This window comes from Pleurodeles waltl, chromosome 1_2 (genome assembly GCF_031143425.1).
Source record: "Pleurodeles waltl isolate 20211129_DDA chromosome 1_2, aPleWal1.hap1.20221129, whole genome shotgun sequence".
Taxonomy (NCBI): domain Eukaryota; kingdom Metazoa; phylum Chordata; class Amphibia; order Caudata; family Salamandridae; genus Pleurodeles; species Pleurodeles waltl.
This window is the reverse complement of record NC_090437.1, coordinates 45,869,303-45,895,582: the sequence shown is the minus strand read 5'-3', so window position 1 is coordinate 45,895,582 and position 26,280 is coordinate 45,869,303. Positions and strand designations below refer to the sequence as shown.

The window sequence follows — 26,280 nt, the reverse complement described above, 5'->3', positions numbered from 1 at the left end:
TAGGTATAGAATGATAGATTTGTAACTGTGAATAACAGGGATGTCATTCACCAAAGGGTTCTGAGTGACATTAAATAGACAAGCGCAAAGCTTGAGTTGTCTGTGATAGCACTCAGAACTCTGAGGTACATAAAATCCCCTTTAGTCACATTTTACAAAGCTGCAATGTTATGTTGCATATGGCACCCTCCGTCATATGCTTGCAACATAGAGCAGAGGACTAATGGGGGAAACATACATAACATATAAATAATAGAAAATGACCTCCTGCCACCGCCGCACCTTCTTCAACTTATATCACCCCTGCATATTAAAAATGACCTCCTCCCACCCAGTCCTGTCACCCTCTTAAAAAATACCCTCACGCCCTTCTCCAAATTGAAGAATATATCAGGCCTCCTGCCACTCACCCACACCACCCACTATATATGCACTCCCAACCCCCCCTTCCGATATAGTGTGCCCCCACCTTCCTCGGTCAAACCCTCCCCTCTGACCAAATCCAAGCAAAAATAACCTGATGCCCTCTATTCACCCACAGCACCTCCTGCTCACTCCTACCTTCACCACCCTCTTCACGCTCCCACTCCCTCCCGGCCCGAGAGTCGGCACTGCACTCAAAGAGGAACTCTGAGAGCCCCTTGTCAGTGCAGGTTGATTTCAGCTCTCATTTTGAGGCAGCAGAGACCCCCAATGATAGAGAAGGTAATTGGTGCTGTCCATGCTTTCCTACCTTCCTTCGGTTTGCAAAGGCTCAGGAGAGGTAAGAGAAGGCAGGAGAGGCTGCCAGCTGGTCTCTGGAGACCAAGGCAAGACATCAGAGTAAAGAAGAAGTGATTGTTTCCCGTGTGAAGACTTTGGCAACCACTTTGTTTACCCTCCGTTGTGTGTTCACATCAGTGAATTACCAGATTCCAATCTGGTTATTCATGCAAAAGGCTATCAATGGATGTACAATAAAAAATGCTTAACACTTCCTACTTACCTGCGAGATCTGGCAGCATGACTACAAAGGGGGCCCCCTTTGGAGGTATAAAAACATTTTTACATCTCACTATGAGGCCATTCAGGGCCAAGGCTAGGCTACAGGTTAGGTAAACAACAGCTGGGCAGATGTCGATGTGTTAACCACAATACAAGCTCTCTCCTCTCACGTCTAGTTTAGCTATTGGATGACCTTTAACGTTACCATGGACAAGTTGAAGGATTTGTCTATTTCATCTATGCCGTTAGCTAAAGGCTGGGAATACTCAAAGACATAAATTCTACGCAAACAGAGAGTTTCCTTAGGATGACTCTACTGGTGATGTGGATCTCTGAATCTCAAATGTCAGTGTCCACAAAGTAGCGATAAACATATGGAACACTTTCTAGGCATAGTGTGCCCATGAGCTGGCCTACCGCTCCTCTTCATTTGAGGAGGCTATCATAATATTTACCTACACCCTAAATGTGCCAGTTTGCCATTCTGTATTGTTTGCAGATGCCAATAGTCACACTGCAGGTTTCATTATTGTTATTTGTAGGCACCACGCTGATGTGCTCCCTTGTCATACAATAGCGGGCTGAAAATGCTTAGATTTTGTCTTGTTTATAGTCTTGAAACACCAGCAGTTAGATCACTGTCTACTTCAATCATAATTTATTTAACACGTTTCAACCCAGTGGCATGACAGGAGCATCACATAATGGTTTCCAAGAGACCGTTGCCCCAGGGAGAGAGTGTCCCCTTACTGAAACCAGTCATAAAAATGTCTAACCCACGTCCCCTAATCCCCACCACCATGGGTTTATGCATCCTGCACTGCCTCATGAAAACCCCAGCCATCATCCGCATGAGATACCATTCCATAAGCTCCCTGATAAGCTTGTCAGCTTCCTGTTACCACCGGTTCCTACTTTAAGTCAATTCAGCAATAGCGGGTGTAGGGTGCAACATACCACTGCTCATGGGAGGACAGAACGTTCTGCCTTGGGCCTCTTCCTGCAGCCATAAACATATTTATTTTTCATGGAAACTGTGCCCAGCTGGGCTCAGGAAGCTGCATTGGGGGAATTTCATGCTGTTACATAACCATGAATATCCCTGTGGAATTAATACGTAAGAGAAAGAGGGACTACATATATTTTAGTTAGTTTCAGATGATTGCTATACTTTAGTACTGTATAAAGCAAAGTAGCATATGCTGTTGTGAATACCTGCCCTCTGAAAGGATACATTGCATGTTAGGACACTTGATTGTGAGGGAGGATTGGCAGATGAAAGAAGTAAGTTTCAACTTGTACAAGCTACAGCTGGATATGGGTGAGCCTACATTAGCTCTTCATTAGTGGGACCCGTCCACTTCTGTAGGCCTTTTCTTTTTATTTACCTCCTGCCCAGAAGAAGAAATGAACCCTTTAAAACCGTTTATCATACACTGACATCAGCATATTTTGTATTGGCCCATTCACTTTTTTGAGTATCTAGAGTCTAAATTTCAGTGGCCCCTGCAGAAGAAAAGGCAGCCTGGCTTTCAAAATCTAGACATTGACATGCCAGATGGTGATCACCCTCAAGACTAAGAGTAGAGGTTATATAGCATAATGGGTGGTCTTTAAAGATTTATTACACACCCCAGAACCACAACAGTACCCACTACTCGTCCACATAAAAAAAGTAGTGTCAGCATGTTGCAATCAAGATCAATCAACGTTTCTCACTTGAAATGAAAAAATAAATGTAATTTCAAGGTTGAAGACACTTCCTGCTACCATTTGTCGTCGATACTCAGAAGAGGTGCCTAGGAGTGATCAATGACTCCTCAGCTGGATCCAGGCTATCCTTAATTCCAAAGAACTAAGACAGGAGTGTTCCAGTATAGATGAACATACAGGTCATGACGATGTCCGGGAGAGGACAGGTGTTCCTTCTGTGTACGTGCTGGAGCATTTTCATCCTTCACAGGAATCAATGCTGAGTGAGGTCAATAGATCGTTGGACACTGCATAGGATGTGGAAGAACGATATAATACAATTCCAATACGAACCAAGTAAGTTGCACCGGATAACCAATTTTGCTATACAAGAAAATCTCCAGTTGGGAATAAAGTTAAGGGATTTATTACAAACTTAAGCTCAGTGTCATGTAGACAATAAACAAGACAAAGTTATAAAGATAAAAAATCACCAAGGGTTGCGCAAGGCGATGAAATACGTTCAAACAAACTAGCATTCATAAAACTAAGCATTCAACAAGGACAATGCAAAACATCAACAAGATAATCTGAGGTACAGAAAGTAAACATTGCTCAGCTTTGATAAGCATCAAGGTTCTGTTTAGCTGGGCACAGGCAATCCCTACTATGAGCCAAATCAAGGGAAAACATGTGCGGGTGGAACACATGCTGGCAAAAGACAAAAAGGAAAAAAAGGGCAAAAAGAATTTGGAAAAATATAGTCTGTGACAACAAGTTACTGACTAAGGTGGGCTAAAGGTAGGTAAAAAGGGGAAGCGTCAGCATGCCAAAAGCTCTGTCACGAGACTTCTGCAAGGATAGGGAAAAATATCTAAGTCCCAGCAAATCATTTTCGAGGAACAGAAAGCTGAAGAAGATACCTCTCCTAGGGGCTCAGCATTCAGGATAAAGCAATCTGGAGGTTTGACAGGGATCTGTCCAAAGGAGGATCTCTAAATCTGACCAAAGTCCAACTGGTCATCGGTATATCAAAGTTCATGCAACAATCTGATTACTTCAGTACAACAGTTCATTTGACGTTTAAGGGGCATCATCCAATAGCAATCGATCATACGACTCCAAGGTGAAACAGTCTAATTTCTTTCCAGGTCTGTCATGAGAATGGTCTCCATCCATGGAGCTTAACATAAGATTGAAACAAATGTTTAAATTGCTAGTCCACAGTCCAGGATTTTCCACATCCAAGGTCGAATACCTAAAACTCTCTGTGTGTAAAACTATAGTTGCCTATTACCAAAGTAGTCTTCTCATGGGAACGAAATCTGAGAGGAAAGTTCACATTTGAAAAAATGAATACCATTTTCTGTAAGGTAACACAATACAGGGCCTAGCAGGCCTCACGTAGGCTAATGCAAGTGAGTTAAAAAAGCACATTAATTAATACTTTCTAATAAACATATTTTAGTATGTAAACATATAAATCGGCATCAATAATTCTTCATTAATATACATCTTAATGTAACTGTAAACAAATTGACTGTTAATACATTTCAGTCAGTGTAACATTGAACTACATTTATTTTTGCACATGTATTTAAAACAGTTATTATTAGACGTTCAGTATTGTTCCAATACAGACTATTAATTCAAAGTCTACATTATAACATAATATCAATTAAACCCTTCAAACATTTAATTAAACTTTGATACCACCAGTGTTTCTAACATTAGTCTAAAAACTGCACATTTAAAATGACTTCTCAGTGCATCACTCTACATTCAATGTATTAGTATTTTGGTTAGCAGATGGTCACATATGGGTGATCTCTGTGACATGAGGGACAGCACTAAAGTTTCTGCTACATCATAAACTGCCCATTTGTCAATGCCTCACAGTCTCCTATGTGCATGACGATATACTTCACACATGAGCCCTGCCATGCATATATTTTCAATCACCCTGTTTGCCAAAAATAAGCTAGAATAGTAAACCATCCTCTCCTCGAAAATGTGGGGGTATTTCTAAGCCTCTGTTCCTATTTTTAGGAGAAGCACAGAATTAGATGCACTTCTGGGGGCACAGACTGATGGTGGACCTTGGATGGTTACCACACCAGCAAAATTAAATGAATATTCACAAAAGGGTAACCATTGTTAACTGATTTCTCTTCTGGTAAACAGACTCTGCAAAGGCACAATATCCTTCCAGCAAGGAAGTAGTGGGAGTACTGACACTGCTTCTATCTCTTCCACCGCAGGTGTTCATCTAGCTGTGGTTTTCATACTTCGCTGCCACTTTTCCTAATTTACAGCAACTGTTAGCTTTTTTCTTCCTCTTTATGTTTGATGAGTGGTAATGTGTCTTTAAGTATAACAGCAGCTAAACTTGTGTGTCTGTGCAGGCCTTCACCCCCTTCCGTTCCTGTCTTCATTTGATCCTTCCGTCGTGCATGCGGTTCACAATTCGTCTTGCACGTCTTGAACAAATGTGCTCACAGATCACAACTATCTTGCCAATCCAATAACCTTCTCTACTCATTTTCTTTTTCATTTTTAAGCTTTCCATTTTTTAAATTAATTTCATTTCTACAAATGTACCAGACTATTCGTTGTTAGAGAATGTATTGTCAGGTACTTTTTTTAATTAGCACATCTGTACATTTGTTCATTTTTCACATAACATCAAATTTACTCTGGTTACCACATTTAATTGTTCCCTTGTGTGGCATGTAGCACCTCTTCTAAAGATGGTAACAGTTGTGTGCACATTAATCACGTAGGAGGATTAGCAGTTGAGCACTAAAGCCCACATTTTATCACCATTGAGCCCGCTCTCATACTCGAAAAGCATTGGGGAATTTTGAACAACAGTAATTTTCACAATCTCAGTCAAGTAAAATTATATTACTAGAAACAACCAGTGTCAGTCTACCATCAGTCACTAACTAATGTCTAGGGAATGTGTTAGTGTATTCTTCATGCAATATGTAAATGTGTTTCTCATAGTGACTGGCTAGCACCGATGAAGCAACACAGTACCCTCTTCCCATTGAGTTACGCTTGCCTGCAGTGGATGTCAGACTTCATCCTTAGTTTTACTAGAGAACTCCAGGCCAGCAGTTGCCTGATCACCACACAGCCTCCCAGCCCAAACCAAAGACACATTCAGAGGCATTAACATTCTTACAAAGTGGAATCGTAATTATTCCTGACTTAAAATAAGAGGGTATGTGTCTAGTATACATACTGCATTGATGGTCATCCTTAGGTCACGTCATTCTAGATTCTTGATCATCATATGAACTCATGACTTTAGCAGATCCCAGGGCTGAATTTGGAAAATAATAAGTGCCAGGGACCAAAGTTTTGCTCAGAAGCCCACAGTCAGTGCTACAAATATTGGTGTTGAATACCTAGGGTGGGTAGTCCTCATTCCACCTCACACCCCTTCCATCCTCCTCCGGTCACTCCCTGCCTCTTTATCTCATGCTTGGAAGTTCTTTTTCAAACCTGCATTCTCCCTGTGTTACTGTTCCATCTTTCTCTTCCTCCTTTTGCTCTTTTGTGTTGCCTCTCTTTTGTTTTTAATGAAAGTCTGATGACGAAAAATAAGTCCTGGTCCCCAAAAATGAGTGGTGCTGGGCCCCACCTGCAACCAAAGGCTCAAATTAAACACTGCATCTGCACAAAGTAAACACTTGTGTTTCAGTGATGAGGAGCAACTCTAGGGGCTTCGGCATGGGAAAGCTGACTGATTCACGCAAGCACATCTCATCTCCCCATGCCTTACTTAGCCATGCCTGCTCTTATGCAGGAAGGAATCAAACTCTGACACTTGTAGGACTCCACACCGTGGCACTCACATCCGGTCAGGTCCAGGCGGGTTCTTTCTATTTGTCTTTATCCATCATCTCAACATGCCTTAAATCCAGGCACACCCTTCTCTTCCCCTAAGCAAAATGTTTCACATCTCATTGTGAGAGCTATGACTTCATCTCTGTTAGTACACACAGAGCAAGCCTCTCTGAAAATACGGCTTACAAAAATACCTTATACTCAGTTCACTATTTGTAAAGTACATCATTCTGAGGCTGTCGCTTAAAAATGACATATTACGAGCTAAATCTGTCAATAGACGTTTTTTGACAGTTTTATATATCGCGAACTCGACCCGAAGGTGCGCTTTGCATGAGCACCAGTTTTGTTACACAAGGACACATTCATTCTTTTGGTAGGCACGGGGTAGATTAGGGGGTTTGCCCAGAATCACAGGATATTGACCCACGCCGAGATGCGAGTCTGGGTTTTCAGCTCCAAAGTCGGCAGCTCCGGCCGGTACCCACACCCTCTCCCTTAAAACTTTCTTTTTATTTACCTATACAAAACCTTTTACCTACTTGAAGCAATGCTGAGTTTTCTCCGTGCTTTCTAAATACCACAAGCATTCCATGAGCATACCAATCCGGTCTGTTTTGTGTACGGACTGTTTCTCAGAAGCGACCACATTTTTACGGAAATGAACACGATCAGACCATATTCTGCAAGAACATGAGAGTTCGCATAAGTAGTGCTTTTAAATAGATTTTTAAAACAGAGATAAGTTTTGTTGCTGTGCATCAACATGTACCAGAGCACCGCCAAAAAACTTGATAGCAAAGGATTAATATGATGTACAAAATGTGCGAGTCCTTGAGTAGTAGTCGATTCTTTGGGTTGTTTAGTTACACAATTGCACTAAAGCAGAGAGCTAAACGGCGTACCCTCATACTGCCCTTCTGTGCAAGGTTGCTTCAACGTCTTCACTACTCATGTCTGTGCAATATTTACGCCTCCGTTATTTATCATTTAATACATATTATTTATTAATTTGAGTACTTTCTAAAATGTTGCACATTGCCTTATTGATATCTCAGAATACTCAGGCATCTAAAAAAGAAAGTTACCTACTGCCTCCAACATTCCTGGGTCAAGGCCTTCAGCAAATGTCTGTTTCAATTGTTCCAATCTGAAATGTTTTATGACAAGTAGTTGGTTTGGTTATTTTTTTAGTTGAAATGTCAGTGCTTAGTAATCTGCCATCTCGGTGGTGTATTGCTATGGTTTATCATTTTCAAAGTTTGTTGATAGATTTTTTTGGGAAATGTCTAACTTCTATAGGACATATAGTTGAGTTTCAGATACGCAGGTGTTTGCACAATGAGGACTTGTGCGTGTTTCAATGTATTAAAAATAATAATTACTTATGAATTGATAAATAAAAATCATCATGCATTTTCAGTTACAATACGCCAACGACGATAGAATACGTTAAAACATTGTGCTTCATTGCCCTTTTATACATAAAATAAAATTAAAAATAATTTAAGTATTTCTTAGCACAGATGCTACTTCACCCATGACCTTAAACTGAAAATGCCTGCATTCACCACACACCCACTCAGAGTTGGACATTACATCACACAAATCATTGGCCAGACTCTTAAGTACAGTACTACTGCCCATACAAGCTGTGTATCTTCCCCAGTCCCTTAAATAATTGAAAACTGCTTCTGGGTATGTTTGGATACCTAATGTCTGCCAATTAGTCCACAAATTCACCGTTCAGACCCTAACGCTGACATGAAATTTGGACGAACGGTTTGTTTATTATGCGGTACATGTTTAACTCGATATTTGATGACACCATAAACCAGTGGAGGATTTTTAAGGCTGATTTCACATGATCTTATTTCTATGGATTGAAGAACATCCAGTCAGACTGGTTTTGAAGTATTTGCAGGTTGTCTGTTAGTTTTTTGGAAGGTCTGCGTTGGACGTGTTACTGGTTCACATGTACATCATCATCTCGGTTCTACCGGAGTGCCGACTGCAGGAGAGAGGAGATTATCAACAGGAAGCACAGTTGGGTGGCCACTAATTTACCATGCACAGAATTTCACGTAGAATTGATATTGCCCTTTAATAAATACAGAGTAATCTTTGTGTTGGCTTTCTTCACCAACAAGCCCAAAACAAATCACTTTCCCCTTTCTAATCAAACAGTAGTATTAGCAACTATCATTTAAAGAGAATGCTTCTACCTGCGTGCATCTAGAATTGAGGAACAAACCTCTGAAAAAAGAGTGGCTATTAATGCTTGATAAGTTTAGAAATTGATGCACTTTAGACGGATGCACACAGGTATCAGCTTGGAACAGGGATGCCATTTACTTTTAGACTGATTAGTTATTTATTTGCATTAACTACTCCCCTGTTAACTACATAGGGCCTGATTACAACTTTGGCGGAGGGTGTTAATCCATCCCAAATGTGACGGCTATACCACCCGCTGTATTACAAGTCCATTATATCCTATGGAACTCGTAATACGGTGGGCAGGATATACGTCACATTTAGGCCGTATTAACACCCTCCGTCAAAGTTGTAATCAGGCCCATAGTGTCCCTAAAGAAAAGTTTCCTTCAATGGTTGAAGCGCTTCTGAGCCTTTTAGCTTTGGTGTAAGCTAAGACGTTTTGATTTTACTAAAATTACAGATAATGATATAGGGTCTGATTTAGATTTTTGCGGTCTCACCGCTAAGCCACGTTGGAGGCGGACCCGAAAAGACTGTCAAGTCGACAGTGTACCCGCCTCCGTATTTAGATGTTACAGCTCTGCAAGCAGTGGACTGACGGAGGCTCGCAGACAGAGGGAGGACAATGCGGGACCCAGTGGACAGCAGACAACGGTAATGGCTATGAAATAGAGGTAAGATACACACACACTCTACCTATGCCATATGTGTCCCCCTGCCCTACACACAACACAACACCACATACACACCCATATCCATTGCCATTCTACCATAACACAGCATGTACATGTCATAAACAAACAGTGATGGACATCCACAACACAACATACATTCACTATTGACACTGCACCGACACACAACACAACCACAACAACCAGTACAGCTGCACACTCAGCTACACAAACACACTCACATACAAGAACAACTGCACACATCATGTAAATGACAACCACACAATATCACTTACCTGCATGTTGCATGAAGCAACACAGCTGAACATACACAACAACATCACCACTATATGCAGGTGGCACACATTCTGACACAACCACATCGCATTGCATACACACATACACGTACTGACTCACACACTCAACTCGCAGCACAATATGACAGGGACAGGTCCCCTGGCAATGTGTACACATGGCCACACTTGACAGGTGTGAATGTACCATCATTGTGGTGCCAGCATTCATTTGCCAATGAATACTGGTACCATATTGACAGTTGTGTATGCGTGCGATATGTGCTGTGTAAAAGTGTGTCCCCATCCATGTCTGACCCACTTGTGTCCCTGACATATGCATGTCACAGTAACATAAAAAAAATTACGGTGACATGACTATGTCTGCAGTGATCTGGACCTCCCATGCAGTGCCCACCCAACGTACCCTGGCAATGTGGCGTCCCTACCTTTGAGTCCGGTGATGGGGGGTGGGTTGTGTTTTCTCTGTGGGATGGTGGCTGCAGCAAGAGCAGGTGTTGTCGAGTCATGTCCAGTCGAAGACGGGGGTGGAATGGGGAAAGAAAGGTGAGTGCCCCCCCACCCCCATCCTCCAACTCAGACATGAAGGTCGGATTGCCATTTTTTTCGTGGCGGTAAGGTACATCCAAACTTCCATGGTGGGAAGGGTGGCTGGTGTTCTATCGGCATCCTCTTTTTCCTCTCCCACCATCGAAACAGGCGGTACTTCTTGGTAGAGGCAGCAGTTTGAATGTGGGCTTTTGTCTGTGAGACCGCCAACATCAAAATATTTTGGGCAGACCGTCACAGCAGCAGGAGGGCTTCCAGTCAAAAAGTCAACGGCTGAACCGTTACTGCGAAGATCTAAATCAGGCATATAGGTACTTATAGGGGCTCTCAGTCAGCCCTCTTAGTCTGTTGTTATGTCATTTACATTTTGATTCTGCCCACTAGAGCATACAGCATGAGGTAATGGGTCATCCCACTTCAGTCGTTGTCTAATCTAACTGTGGGTGATGGCATTCTGTTCTGTCACATGGAGCACAACTGCACACACAAAGTCGTTCCCTCCAGTAGCAGGTTCTGCTATGGCAGTGTGTGCATTTTGAGACCAAAACATTTTATTGATTTTAGCCAATTATTTTATGATTGTGAGGGCCAAGCTACCTCACAAATAATGTTTAGCAAAAGCTGTGACAAAACAAGTATTGACAAAGCCCAAGGCTGGCAGACAGTACTGGCCCTTTTGGCTTTGTCAATGCTTGTTTGTTTGGGCTTTGACACTCAGGGGGGCTAGAGTTGTAAAAAGCATTTAGCAGAAGTATTCATTTTGCTTACAATTCTTCAATTACACTTAGAGAGTATGGCTCTTGAACCTGTTACTTTATAATTTCTTCCCTAATGGTCAAAGATTTTAGCTTATGTTACAAAGCATTTTACAAATTTGCAGTATTTCATATTTCATTTGCTGGAGACCCCACAATCATTCTTCTTTCTGAATTAAGAGTTCATCTGCCAGGTGATGAACGTCTGCAGGTTCTACAAGGGTCTGAAAACCACAACTCAACTGTGGTATTGAGGATATCGTGGAGCAGTCATCATTCTGTTTTGTGTCTTGTTTGTGGCATTTGTCAAGCATTCATGTAGCTGGATATTGTTGCATCCTCCCCAGCCTGCATAAGAACACATCACACATGGAACGCATTGTTAGCGTCTTTACTCATCAGCGTACAACATGTAACTAACTTTCAATATCCCAATAACCGTTAAGACCTCACCGTGACACCTCCCAGATCTATTACGTAATTTCCTTTTTAAATCCACCCTTAGTCACGGGGTCCTAACACGTACAATTCTAAGACACTACAGATATGAGACTGGTTGTTCTAAAATGTATGAGCTTTTATACTTTAGACCCATAGTTTGCTATTATTGAATGCTTGACTATCTATAGAGCTCACTCTAAAAAACGGAATGGTCACGTCCCTATTAAAAAGAAGAAATGTTGTTACTGTGCAACTCATTGCGATTGCAAAATGGCTCAGTGAGTTAATTGCTCAAATTTGACATTTGCTGTGACTGGACTGTCGTGATATTGAGTCCTGACAAGGCCAACTCAGTTCCATACTTCTCATATCAGTAAACCCGCAGAATGAAAAGCTATGTAAAACAATCAATTGTGATTATTATTATGATTATTATTATGAGCATAATTCATGGACGTCATTTAGGGGTCGCCAGGGGTCACAACTGCAAGCACTGGCTTGCCCTTTGCCACCCCTAGCACTGCCTTTGCGACCCCTGGCATCAGAGGTGGCACATTCAGTGTCAGGAACACAGCGGCAGCTCGACAATATAGACTTTGTTTGGGGCTGCACACGCTTTGTTTTCTCTCAGTTTTTCCATACACTAATAGTAAATAATGCTTCATTATTCACTATTAGTGTAATAGAACACTGGAGTAGAATTAGCTGGAATATAATTTCCCTGGCAGCTGAGGTATGTAAAAAATGCTATTAAATGCATGTTGTGTGCGTGCTTCAAGTGAGTGTGTGTTTACCTGAGAGAGAGTGAGTCCAAGTGTGAATGTCTGTGTAGGTGTAAGCATGTGTGTTTGAGTGAAATTGAAGGTCAAAGGGCGTGTGATCTCACTTCCGCTACTGCTGGCATTATGGTGAATATACGTTCATGGTATAATTCCATTGGTTGTTCTCAGAAGTATAAGAGGCTGGATTGCACCCTGCTGTTATTATGATATCTGACTTTCACTTTACAGCCAGATACCCCCACTCATTAAAACAACCCACTCGGTTACTTTTTCAGCTTTTATCACAAATGTCCTGCCCTAAATCCTGTTATGATTTTCAGAATATCAAAAGGGACTATGTGGGGCTTGTGCAGTCTTTGTGAGACAACAGCCCTGTCCTTTCATCATTTTGTCCCAGTCGATAAGGATATCTTGATTGAGCTGTTGCATTAGCTGTAATTACCCTTTGACATTCTGCAAGATATGTCTGCTTGAAAGACTTCCAAAATACGAATTCCTTTCGGAGAATCTTCTGGTTGTAAAACTGTTTCCGTGACAACTGTCTGCTGCCTTACTTTTCTTAGTATTTGTGGATATTCTTGAAAGATTTCTTTTTTTGTAATTCCTCTAAGGGCCTAAATTAGAGTTTGTCAGCCAAGTATTCTGTCACAAACGTGATGGACATCATGTCCCCCTTATTACACGTTTCGTAGGATATAATGCACTTATATTAAGGCAGACAGAATATTCATCACATTTGTGACAGAGTAACCCATCTGCCAACCTCTAAATCAGGCCCTTAATTTCCAAATTAGGATGTTTGGCCAGATGTGATCGATCAAGAAGCAAGCTTACCTCCATGCTTTGACTTCACTTATGTTGGTTAATGTTCCTTTTTCTTTAAGGTTAGTCCTGTGCCCTTTGTTATTGTGTGATTATTTGTATGCTAAATATAGTGAATATATTTATCAAAAACACATATAGGTTTCAATTGGGAATTTTTTTATGCAAAATGTGTAGTCAAACTTAGACTACAAAATGTCATCTTTCAAAGTGATGAAACATCCCCTGCATGGATTGGAAGAGATTACACCCCTGTCTCCTGTTCATCATAGCAAGCGGTAGATCTTTGACCCTGACTTTAGCCCAAAGCATTCCTGTTTTTGCACTAGATGCATTTGTGACACGGACTGAGACTCAGAGCAGGGCCCTGTGGTCTGCTTGGGCACATGATCTGTATTCTCCTTTCCGAGAGTGACTACTGTCAGCTCACGGGTTATAGAGGACTGACGGGGATGACGGTGAGAAAAATTGTAGTGGCAAGATAGGCCTTTTTACCTGACTTTGACTGGCAGAAATGCTGACCAGCCATCCGTGTGTTTTTAAAGTTGTCTGTCAGTACCCAGCTACCAGGTCTTTCGTTTACCTATGTGAGACATCGGTGATATGAGTGTATACTTGTTCATGTGTAGAGGATATCTACAGAGCGTGTGTGACACATTTCGCCATAGCTGCAGAGGAATCCTTTTTGTTTTTACTACATTGAAGTGGTATTTAAGATGGAGGGTTGAAGAGAACCCAAATTGCAGATGTGAATGGCAAGGCTCTTCCAGGACATTCCAGGGATCATTTCTAGTGGGTAGGCTTTTGGGTGAGAAGGAGAGGAGAAAGATGACTTCTTTGAGGCTTAGGAAGTTTACCCTGCCTTTTCCTTGCCCATGTTCACTGGTAGGGCTACTCCATAAAGGTTAATAATCAGTAGGACAAACTTTCTTTCTTTTGCACCCTTGTTGTGGGTATCTTGTAAGAGGAGACCCACAGCTCCATCGTGCCTTCCTGCTAGAACCTTGTAAGGACCAGTCCCAGTGGAATAAGCAAATGGGGAAGAACTGACTAAAACCATTCTCAGGACTGACAGTTGAAACACACAACTACTACCTGTAACTTCAGTATAAAAATGTCCATAAACTTCCAGCTAGTGTGCCAAGATTTGTCTACCGGAACCTCGGTCTCCCACCAGTGGTGACTGAGGAAATCTTTTGTGCTCCAGGGTTGGAGTGTTAACACCAGCTCTGCTTCCCAGATTTAGAACTTGTGTAAGCCTGACAGGAAAAACTACCTTGGAGCTTTTTTCATGAAGGATAAACTGACCAGTTGCTGAGGAGGGAAATTGAAGGCCCCCTTGCATTCGGAAAACACTGCCTTCAAAAGGTAGGACAGTGAAGGGCCTGAGAACGTGATGAACTGTGATGGCCAGTGTAGCCTCTGGAGAACCTATGCTGCTCCCAATAATCAGTGAAGTCTGGGTGACTTGAAAGCACCTACAGTGTGTGCTTCCAGTGGAAGTGCCTCAGCTCAAGGGGCCTTCCTGAAGATCTATGTAATGTTATTGGATGATCACACTACTAGGAGCTAGTGTCTAGGGGAGCTTATCAGCTCACAACACTAGTCATAGATTATACTGGACTGAGCTGTGCAAAGAAGGAGGGTGGCCCCTGTTCACAGACAAGGATATTGATTGTCGCCACTCACAATTTCAACCTGAGTGGGCTCCTAGCTTTGTATGGGTCGAGAGCTGTTGTTTGAGTGTGAGGAAGGAGAGGAGGAACAGGACTCACATAGTTGAAAACAATGCAACTGCTGTACAGCTGGTCCCTCATGGGGAAGGCACTATGTTCCCTTGATATGCGTCTATAGTGGACCAAAAAAACATTGGCTAAGTCAACGTCAAGAAGCAGGATAGTCACACTCAGTGGAATATACAATGTACACATCCTCTCAAGCAGTGAGGCCACCATTCAACGACGAACTGCAGGGCCAACCTGAATAAGCTACAGCCAATGATAGAAAGGTATTGTGACACCGAAGGAGGAGTGATCATTTATTTTTGGGCACTAGAGACTGTAACTCTTGGGCCAGAAGAGTGAACTGAACCTCAAGAGTTCTGGCAAGGACAGCTCCCTGAGATTCCCCTCAAATGGCCAAAGACCAACGGGCATTAACTCAAAAGGCTTATCCACAAGAAACAGCTCAGGCTGTCATGCACATTGTTGTAGTTTTTGAATTACGGTGGGTATATCCCTTACGGGGCCCCTTGACAATAATGTAATTTAACTGCATTGTATGATAGTATTAATGTACTTTTCGTATACAAGCTAAAGTAGTGGCTGTATAGTGGGTAAGTATTTTTTATTAGATATTTTATTGAGTGCTTGTAGGAAGCTGGGTCTTTATATAGTGGCCTAAAAAGAGGTACACTGTGCAAAGAGTCCAAGCAAACCCCAGAGGTATCACAAAGGCACAAATGGCAACCCAAATGCACTCTTTTGGGGTAGTGTTGTTGAGCAGTTAAGCATATCAGAGGATAGTGCTCAGCATGTAAAGCACACATAGAAGTGAGACACACCCTCAGTAAAGAAACCCAACACCAATTTGTTTTAAAATAACACATACTTTTATGTAACTTTGGATACCGAGTTCCTGGGAATCAGGTGAGTACTTTTTGAGATAGGAATTTTTAGGTTTTTCAAAAGTTGATGCAGTACATTTTTCTGTAGCTGCAGTGTTACTCTGTGGGAGAGGAAACATACACTTCAAGGAGGTACTTCACAGCAACTTACAGCAACTCCCTTAGAGTGGCACAAGCTGTGCTGTAGCTCTTAGGCACCCCTTTCAGTACCAAGGCGTAGGTACCAGAGGTGCTTAAAAGGGCCTGGCCACTTAGGGATCAAATTGCCAGGTGTCTTGTTTTGAGTAAGAAACACTAGCTTACCCAAAGAGGTCTCCCAAAACTTAAGTATTCCCACCATGACCAACAGGGAACCATCATCAAAGGCTACATTGGCAACCTCTGGGGGAACACTAGTGGGTTTGTTGTTAGGACAGGAAGTGTCCTTGGTTTGGTGCCCAGTCAGTGCTTACAGTCAAAGCACCAAACATTTGTGGCATCCCTGTTTTGACCCTGGGACACACGTCTGTTTTGTGAGGTGCCTTGGGGCCCACCCTCCTGACCAGATTTTTCTGGGGACACCTTTTCTTTATTTATAAAGTTGTCTACCTTTTTCTCTTGGAGGGGCTTCCCTTACCCTTTCTTTTGGTCACCCCTTCATGACTTTTCTTGGACACTCTAGTTTTTACCTAGTATTCAGCCTTCTTGCCCAACTCCTGGGGAAAGACTGGACCCAGGTCCACCAGGTATTGATGCAATGTTTCAGAAGTACAGTTACTCAGTACATGTTCCTTCATAGTTGACCTATAAAGCCCATCATAATTGTGCACCTCACTTCCCTTTCACCAACCACCTAGTGTTTTCACTGAAAAGTCTACATAATCAACACTGGACTGACTCTGGGTTTATTGAGTCACCCTGAATTTAATTCTATATTCCTCAGTGGTGAGTCCAAAGCCTTCAATCAGGGTTCCCTTCATGAGGTCATAGGACTTAGCATTTGTCTCATCAAGTGTCAGGAGTCTATCCCTGAACTTGCCTGAAAACAGTTCCCAGTTTTCTCATTCTACAAGGGCTCCCAAAGGCTGAGAACCATTTGGTGATATCATCACCTTCTTCATATTTGGGGACAATCCCTTTGGGGATTTTAGGGTCTAAAGCTACTTCTTTCTCCCTATTTAAGTTGTTGCTGCCTCCAGGGATAGGTTCTAGACCCACCCCAATCCTTTCTTTTTCTATGGCCTCTAACTCTATCCTCTTAGCTAGTTTTTGGAGATCAGCATCTTCATTGTCTCCATCTACTGGGGTACTACCAGAAGTACTCCTAGTTGTGTTACTATCAGAGGAAGTGCTGAGGGAATCATCAACCTCCCTTTCCTCCTCTTCCCCAATGGGGGTTTCTTTTTCTGCCATGGCCCTATTGTTTTCTGCTAGCGACTGCTGCAGATGGGCTTATGTGGGTTTAGGCCCATGTAGAGTTTACATGCTTGGCAGAGAGTCTTAAGTTGGGTGACCATAAGGTTTTTGTAGGAGCTCCTGGGATGGAACTGCTGCCTATTTTTTTTTTAATAGTTGGGATCTTTTTAGAATCTTACACAAAAATCCTAAGCAGTTTTTAAGGCCTAACTATCTAGTAACTTTTTTAATTTCTATCAGGGACTGGGGGACTTAATCAAGGCCCTAACAGACCAGATTAGAAATTTGGAAAAATTGAAAAACAGAAGATCAAAAAATATGTTTGGTAGCTAAAGTCAATTGTGGATTCTTTAGTGGAATCACAATACTGACAGAGTGGTACAGTACATGCAAAGTCTTCTACCCCACCACTGTACCACCAGTGTAGGAAGAGGGCTCTTTAAATGTTTGCCCAAAAGAGGTACACTGTGCAAAAAGTCCAAAGCAAACCCCAGAGGTACCACAGAGGCACAAATGACAACCCAAATGTTTTTTTTTGGGGGGTAGTGTGGTTGAGCAGTTAGGCATATCAGAAGGTAGTGCTAAGCATTTAAAGAGCACACACATACAGTAAGTGAGGCACACAGCCAATAAAGAAATCCAACACCAATATATAAAAATAACACGTTTTATGTAAATGTAGATACAAAGATCCCCGGAATCAGGTAAGTACTTTTCCAATTAGGAATTTTTAGAGATTTCAAAAGTCGACTCAGTGTATATTTCTGTAGCTGCAATGTAACTCTATGGGAGAGAAAACATACACGGCAAACAGCTACTTCACAGCAACTTACAGGACCAATCTTCTGGACGTAAGGTGAGTACAGGGCAGGGTCCTAGGCAACATCAACAAGTCACCTCGGGAGGCACTTGGGCAGCAAGGTGCAGTGGTGCAGTTCAGCATTGGGTGCCCAGTGTAAGTCTATGAGGATTGGTCCGGTCACAAAGATGCTACAGGGGTGGACTGAGAGTGCATTCTGGGTGAATCACTTAGGGGGTTCAGTTCATACAATGATCAGGGACATAGGGACACCAGTGGTCCTGTTCTCCACAGTCTGAGGAATCTGGGAGCAGAGGTGGTCTGGACCAACTGGTTCACCATCACTTGTGGTGGTCACATTGGAGGGGGCCCTGAGAAACAGGATGCAGTCATGGACTGGGGTACCAGTCCGGCCGGACCAACAAGTTGACTCGGGTATCTCAAGCCTGGGAGACGTAGGGACACAAATTTTATTTTTCTCCTCAGTCAAGGGCGTCCGGGTGCAGAGGTTGTGGTGATGGATGGGGGTCTGCAGAAACAGGCTGCAGACGCTGTCAGGAAGCCCACAGAAGAAAACCTCGGGTGAGTTTTGTCTATGAAGGGTTTGAGAACCACGCTGGCATGTTGGCCTACTTTAGCTCATGCTAGGTGGCTCAGGTACAGCAGTGCTATCTGGTGCCAGGTATTTGCGGCCCTGGTCCTCGCAGTCTTTCTTTGTGTGCCTGCTGATGCAGGGAAGCAGCTCCTCTGATGCAAGAGAGTTTTTCTTGGTGATTTGTAAAGCACTGGCTGCTCTCCTGGTTCCAGTTGCTCCTTGCAGCAGGCAGCAGGGTTGGCTCCAGGTCTGGCATGCTCCTCTGTTCTCGCGTTCAACAGGCTTCTTCTCCACTCCTTCTTTTGTATCCAGCGAAGATCTGATGACCTGGTATCAGGGGATCCCCTACTCAATTCAAAGGGAGTGGAGGGTATTAGTCAATGTGTTCCTTACCCATGAGTCATTACACCCCCTAGATGACCACTTTCTTTGGGGAGTGGGCATCACCCTCTGCCAGAATTCCTAATTCCACCCCACACAAGATGGCAGAATTACTAGAATGGGTTCATTTCAGGCTCGTCATCCCAGGGGTGTGTCCAGCCTGCAAATGCAGCACGCCTCCTGTATAGCTAATTTTCATAGCTTTTCAGGTGCCCAATGGGCCCTGGATCAGGGGGGGTTGGCATATCCCTTCTTAGGGAAGCCAGGTCTGCATACCAAAGGTGGTGAGCTTCTTTGAAGCCCCCTGGCCTTGGAATGCAGATTGGTCATCCTGTTGGGAGGGGTGTGTTAACACCCCTGCCAGAGACGGTTTTGTTTCTGACCTCCGGAGAGCATAAGCTCTCACACTTTGAGGTCAGAACTTGGTCTATTTATGGCAAGCTGGTTAGAACTAGTCAGTGAGCCTTCCAGCAGTTGGTAGGTTTTCAGGGGGCACCTCTAAGGTGCCATCTGGCTGCATGTATTACAATCCATCGCTGGAATCAGTGTGGGTTTATAAATATAAGATGTTTGATACAAACATCCCTATTTTCAGTGAAGCCATCATATAGCTGGGGGACTTGTATTGACCAGAATTCAGCATATGCATTTAAAATGGCTTCTCTGTATACTTACTATGTCTGACAATCAACAAAGACATGGCAGAGGCATATCTGCTCTTGCAGATATGTCCACGTATGTAATATTATGTACCCTACCATAGGGCTGGAAGGCCTGCTGTCGGGGTGACTTAAAAATACTACATGCAGTCTTAGGGAACATGGCACACATGCTGTGTGCCATGTCGAGTTTTCACTTTTAGGAGCACCTTGTCACGTAGCCTGCAATGGCGGTCTTCCTTAGGTTGGTGCTGGATCTCTTACAGTGGCACAAGCTGTGCTGCTTGCAGCTCTTAGGGACCCTCTATTGTACCTAGGCACCAGAGATATAATTTACTAGGGACTTACCGAGGTGCTAAAGGGGCCTGGCCACTTGGGGATCAAGTGGGCAGCTGTCTTGTTTGGGGAAGAAACACTGGCGCTGGGGATCTGATTGCTGGAACTCAGTGCACTTCAGTCAAAGTTGCATCAAAATCCAGGCAAAAAGTGGGGGGTTACTGCAACCAGACCCAGCTTCCTACAGTACTTTGTCTCTTACTTCACATCACTGCCCTGAGTAAGCCTTAGATTGCTCAATTTCTCTACAAGTGGATCAAGTGCTAAAGTGATGTACTTGATGCTCAGTTTGAACTCAGTATTAGGGCTGAGTGTAACTCATGCAATGTACTGTAATATAATCATGCAAAATTAAATCAAAATTACACAAGGAGCATAACCCAATATTTAACTGTATTCTCTAAGCGCAAAATATTCCCACATTTCCATAAATGGACCACGGGATGCATTGTTTGCCCATTAATAGCACTAAAGTCATTTGAGTTCCGTCGATTAATTATATAACATAATATCAAAACTACACAAGGAGCATTTAACCCAGTAACCCAATAACCCAGTATTTAACAATATTCTCCAAGCACAAAATGCACCCAAATTTCCATGAATGGACCAGAAGATGCATTTTTTTGCCCTGCAAATAACACCAAAGTAATTTGTGTTCCATTGATGAACGCTCCCTATCTTTACCTGTCACTGTATTTTTTCCTTCCTCTTGGTCCCCTCCGCCCCAGCCCAGATAGCCACAGTTCAATTTCTTTATACACAGATCACCAGTCATTGTTGTATTAAGTTTTATATAGGGTTTTTGTTTACAACACCAAGGACCTACACAACCCTCTGGACCATCTGAGATATATCTGATTTGGATGGATACTGGTTATTATTTCGCTTTGGGTTTGGTCACAGTGAAGGTACTGGATGTAGTTATTGTTATAACTTGTTACTTAATGCACTTTAATAACCTCAATAAAAATTGATTTCAAAATAAAATTGTGCTAAATGCAACAAAACACAGCCAGCAGCAGCTAGCATATAAATTAGTTGATCCGAAGGTAGGATTTTTGTGCCAAATTACTCATAGTTACGTGAAAGGGAATAATTGCATAATTTTCAGTAATTTCATGTCAAACGTAGGGGTGGGCAGAATGTTTTATCCTGCCCGTGGATTTGGCAGGATTTGGCAACTCTGCTTTGCTCTTGTAACAAAGAGTTTCAGTAAAATTCTGCCAATTGCTGTGTGGCAGATTTTTTCCTGTGTTGCTCCAGAAATGCGTGCTTAAACAAGATTTGACGTCCCCCAGCACAGTTTTCTTATATGGGCGGTCACAGGCAGTCTCAGTCAGTAGGCTTCTTCTCAAGTAGATCTGCTGCAGTTCAAGAAGATTTTCAACTCGAGAGGCAGCAAAAGGAACTTGAATGGCTAGATGCTCTTGCACACTGCTTGGTGCCTTTCACACTGATTTTTCAGTGCTGCTTGCGGTACTGGTATTAAGTTGCAGTGCTAGCAGCATGGCAAGCATGTTTTCCACCAGCTGATGGAACTCCATGAAATTTCACAGAGTTTTATGTAATTCTGTGGAATTCCACAAAGTGAATCTCCACAAGTTCCACCGAACGCTAGTGAAAATAGTACGGCAAAATTACTAAAATTACTCTGATTACTCTGGTGTAATTACAATTTTCCTCAGGACTACTCAGTATTAAGATAAAGCACCAGGGTATTGATGGCAAAAATGCTCAGATTTTGACAATTTGAGCCCAGTGACCTCTGATTGGTGTGATGCACCAGAACGCGTTGCCACTTACATTTGCAAGGTTACAGGGACATTATACTTAGGTTCTGAATTTACTCGTACAAAAACATGAAAATTCACTGGTTATAGTTGTCGTTATTTGAAGTAATTATAACTCGTGCTCTAAGGTAACTATAACTCTCACCCCACCATGCACAGTTTTTTTAGGAATAATTTTACAACAGATGTTACAGTGATATTATCAATGATTATCAATGATGTGATAATAGATGTCATGATTGCTGCAATATCTTGGGTGATTAGCATGGTGAGGATGCGAGTTATAGCTACCTTAGTGAACAAGTTACTTTAAATAACTATAACTGGTGAATTTCTATGGTCATGTACAAGTAAATTCAGAATGTAACTATAAAGTCCCTGTAACCTTTGTTTTTTAAGTGAATTTCTATGTTTTTTGAAATTCTATTTCGTAACTATAAAATCTCTGTAATCTTTGTTTTTTTCAGTGAATTTCTATGTTTTTTTTTCCCGTAAAGTAATTTTTATCACTATACCTTAATCCAACCACTGCCACGCATGGCCATTGGCCGTGCGTAGCAGGGGTTGACTGCAGGACTTGGCTTCGGGCCAACCCCTACAACCAACCAAAACTCTAGCAAATAAGCAGACACACTGTCATGAGATACTAGAATTTGAACCTTCATTCTACTGACAGTCCAAGAACATTACCATAGCCAGAAGTGACCCTGGTCTCTTGTTCATCAAAACGTAACAATAATGTTTGTGCCAAACATCTTGCTAGTTTGATGCTTTGAAGTCATTGTATGGAATGAACATTGCAATAACAATATCTCCTCTCTCTTCCATCCCATTATAGGATGGAAGAGAGAGTGAGAGAGTGATAGGACCATAGGGGGAGCCTGAAGACCCCTGTGGTCCTCGCCTGCTCCTGACTCCTGCAGGAGCCGGCATTGCTCCCACAAACAGAGAACTGCTTTAAATAGCAGCTTCCTGCTTGCGGGAGCAATGTTTTCATCTGTTTCCCGGCACACATATTTGCATGCAGGGAAACAGATGAAAACTCTGCTTTCTGCAACTGGGAGCTGTTTGACAGCTCCCACTTGTAGAAACCAGAGTGATTGCTCTGACTTCACTGGGGCTGTCAAAGCTCCTGCCAAGTCGGATCAAACAGCTATGTCCCGGGTGGGCACCCCGGGACATAGCAGGAGCCGGCCCTGGAGGATGGCAGTCCCCAAGGCCATCATTGGCTTCTCAAGGAGAGCTGTGCACAGCTCCCCTCCAGTGTGAAGTAGCCCCAGGAAAGTGGTGGGCCCCGGGGCTGCAGTGGTCCGTGACATACCCCTCCCTTCTTTAAGTTGAGCCCTTGGGAGGTGGTGGTCCCCAGGGCTGCAAAGGTGGAGACACACAGCCCCTGCATTCATTTTTATCAAAGCCCTGGGGAGGTAACAGTCCCCAGGGCTGCAGATGGGCAGGTGGTCCACCCACATTTAATTTCAAATTGAGCCCGGGGGATGTGGTGGTCCCTGGGGCTGGGGGGGAACTGCATGACCCTCACCTCTCATTGATTTTCATCAAAGTTCTGGGGAGGTTGCGGTCCCCGGGGATGAGGGGGGACCACAAGGGCACCCTCTATTCCTTATGATTTAAGCCCAGGGGAGGTAGTGGTCCCAATGGCTGCGGGGAGGGTGTTTACCCAGTGCTTAATTTATAAACAAAAATGTGCCTGTGCTCAAAGCCCTCCTCTTAAACATGCGGCTGCGGCAATTAAATGTCCGAGCACAGACTACTGAGGCAGCATAATCATAAAGCCATTTCGGGCCTCTTCATTCCATTTAAAGCCAGTCCCCGCCCCTTCAGCTCACTCTTGCAGCTTTCTGCTTCCCCCATTGTGACACTTTTTCGTATTTCTCTTCCTCCGTCTTTCCCATATGTGTCTTTTGCTCGCAGTAAATGCTTGAGGCAGAAAATAAGTGCCGGCCCTCAAAAATAAATACTAGTGCTCCACGCCAGGAACAACAAGCACAAATTAAGCACTGCTATTTCTCCACCTGCATTCTTTATAACTAAAGCCTCAGGGAGGTGGGAGTCCCCAGGGATACGCGTGGTTCCCCGGCAGTTCTTATGATTTAAGCCCTCGGGAGGTGGCGTTCCAAAGGGCTGCGGGGGCCACAAGGCCCCGCTGCATTCAAAATTTCAGTACCCCCGAGACCTCGCCCACCCAGGGGCTTCATTTAAACAAGCACAGAAGACTTGGCTTTTTTTTTTTTTTTTTTCCACTGGATCCACCATGAATTGTAGCAAAAAAAATTTAAAGATAGTTTTTTGCCCTGGAAAAGTTTATCTGGGACCCCAGCACCAGAGCTAAGGGGTCAGGGTGTCTCTACCCTGGCCTCTTTTCTTTTTTTTAAATTTTTTTATTTGTGGGTCTTGGTGAAAGCCGAGTCCCAAGACGACTGCCAACACTTCCTGGTTGTAGTGTTGGCAGCCACTCAGAGCTATGCGTTTCCCAGCACAAGCATGTTATTATTTGCGAGCCCCCGCACCTCTAGGTATCTTTAGTTCTAGCATATCAAAAACTACTGAATGGATTAACACCAAATAACAACACTCTTTCTGTCCCAAGAGCTACTTTCTGCCAAATTTGGTGTAGTTATGTCCAGTGATTCAGGCTGTAGTCGTGTCTAAAATCCCTATGTAAATTGAAATGGGAAAGGCACTTTTTTGATTCCCCCCCCCCTTTTTCTCAGCCCCCACTTAACAGATCACCCCAACACTTCCCATGTACAACAAGATTCACAGGAACACTTTTTCTGGAAACTTTAACTTTTGTGAAGATTTGTCAAACAGCGCCAAAGATAAATAGCAAGTCAAAAACCACTTTTTCAATGGAAACATGGTCCTACATAGAACTACTTACTGGCAACCACCAGTAGGTTATATATATAGATAGATATATATAAAATCCACACAGTCAGCTGTAACGGCGTGCTCCTCACCATCGCTGATGCCTGCTACAGCGTGACCACCAACACACCTTTCATATACACCTTCCTCCCCTCGCAATCAAAGAGGAAGCAGCACTCCCAGATCCATGCTGTCATAAATGGCAAATTTATTTAAAAGCAACCAACGTGTTTTGGTCCTCACAGGGACCTTTGTCTCTGCACCTTCTTCTTTCATTGCGAGGGAAGGAAGGCATATATATGTGTGTGTGTGTATGTGTGTGTATATATATATATATATATATATATATATATATATATATATATATATATATATATATATATATATATATATATATATATATATATATATATATTTATTTATTTGTATTCTCTGTGGCAGCATACTCCCACGGGTGCCTCAGTCCTTTAATTTGTGGCCCATGTGTGCAGGCATGGGGAACCCTTTTTATCTCACAACAAGGTCCTCAAAGGAATCACAGGCACTCCGGGTCGACATTTTCAGCTTCTTTATTGCTTTATTGCAGTGCCACTGCCAAAAGAGGCTGAGAATGGCAACCCGGAGTGTGTGTGATTACGTTGAGGACCTTGTGAAATATAATATATATATATATTGCAGCAGAACCCTGCAACAAGGACAAGCACAGACACTACAGGGAGTGCAGAATTATTAGGCAAATTAGTATTTTGACCACATCATCCTCTTTATGCATGTTGTCTTACTCCAAGCTGTATAGGCTCGAAAGCCTACTACCAATTAAGCATATTAGGTGATGTGCATCTCTGTAATGAGAAGGGGTGTGGTCTAATGACATCAACACCCTATATCAGGTGTGCATAAGTATTAGGCAACTTCCTTTCCTTTGGCAAAATGGGTCAAAAGAAGGACTTGACAGGCTCAGAAAAGTCAAAAATAGTGAGATATCTTGCAGAGGGATGCAGCACTCTTAAAATTGCAAAGCTTCTGAAGCGTGATCATCGAACAATCAAGCGTTTCATTCAAAATAGTCAACAGGGTCGCAAGAAGCGTGTGGAAAAACCAAGGCGCAAAATAACTGCCCATGAACTGAGAAAAGTCAAGCGTGCAGCTGCCACGATGCCACTTGCCACCAGTTTGGCCATATTTCAGAGCTGCAACATCACTGGAGTGCCCAAAAGCACAAGATGTGCAATACTCAGAGACATGGCCAAGGTAAGAAAGGCTGAAAGACGACCACCACTGAACAAGACACACAAGCTGAAACGTCAAGACTGGGCCAAGAAATATCTCAAGACTGATTTTTATAAGGTTTTATGGACTGATGAAATGAGAGTGAGTCTTGATGGGCCAGATGGATGGGCCCGTGGCTGGATTGGTAAAGGGCAGAGAGCTCCAGTCCGACTCAGACGCCAGCAAGGTGGAGGTGGAGTACTGGTTTGGGCTGGTATCATCAAAGATGAGCTTGTGGGGCCTTTTCGGGTTGAGGATGGAGTCAAGCTCAACTCCCAGTCCTACTGCCAGTTCCTGGAAGACACCTTCTTCAAGCAGTGGTACAGGAAGAAGTCTGCATCCTTCAAGAAAAACATGATTTTCATGCAGGACAATGCTCCATCACACGCGTCCAAGTACTCCACAGCGTGGCTGGCAAGAAAGGGTATAAAAGAAGGAAATCTAATGACATGG

General features: G+C 43.0%; 1 protein-coding gene across 4 annotated transcripts in view; it reads left to right on the top strand.

Moving 5' to 3' along the window:
* Positions 1–26,280, top strand: part of ARHGAP24 (Rho GTPase activating protein 24) — a 1,380,530-nt gene that overhangs the window by 1,216,222 nt on the left and 138,028 nt on the right. The gene's annotated exons all lie outside the window — the stretch shown is intronic.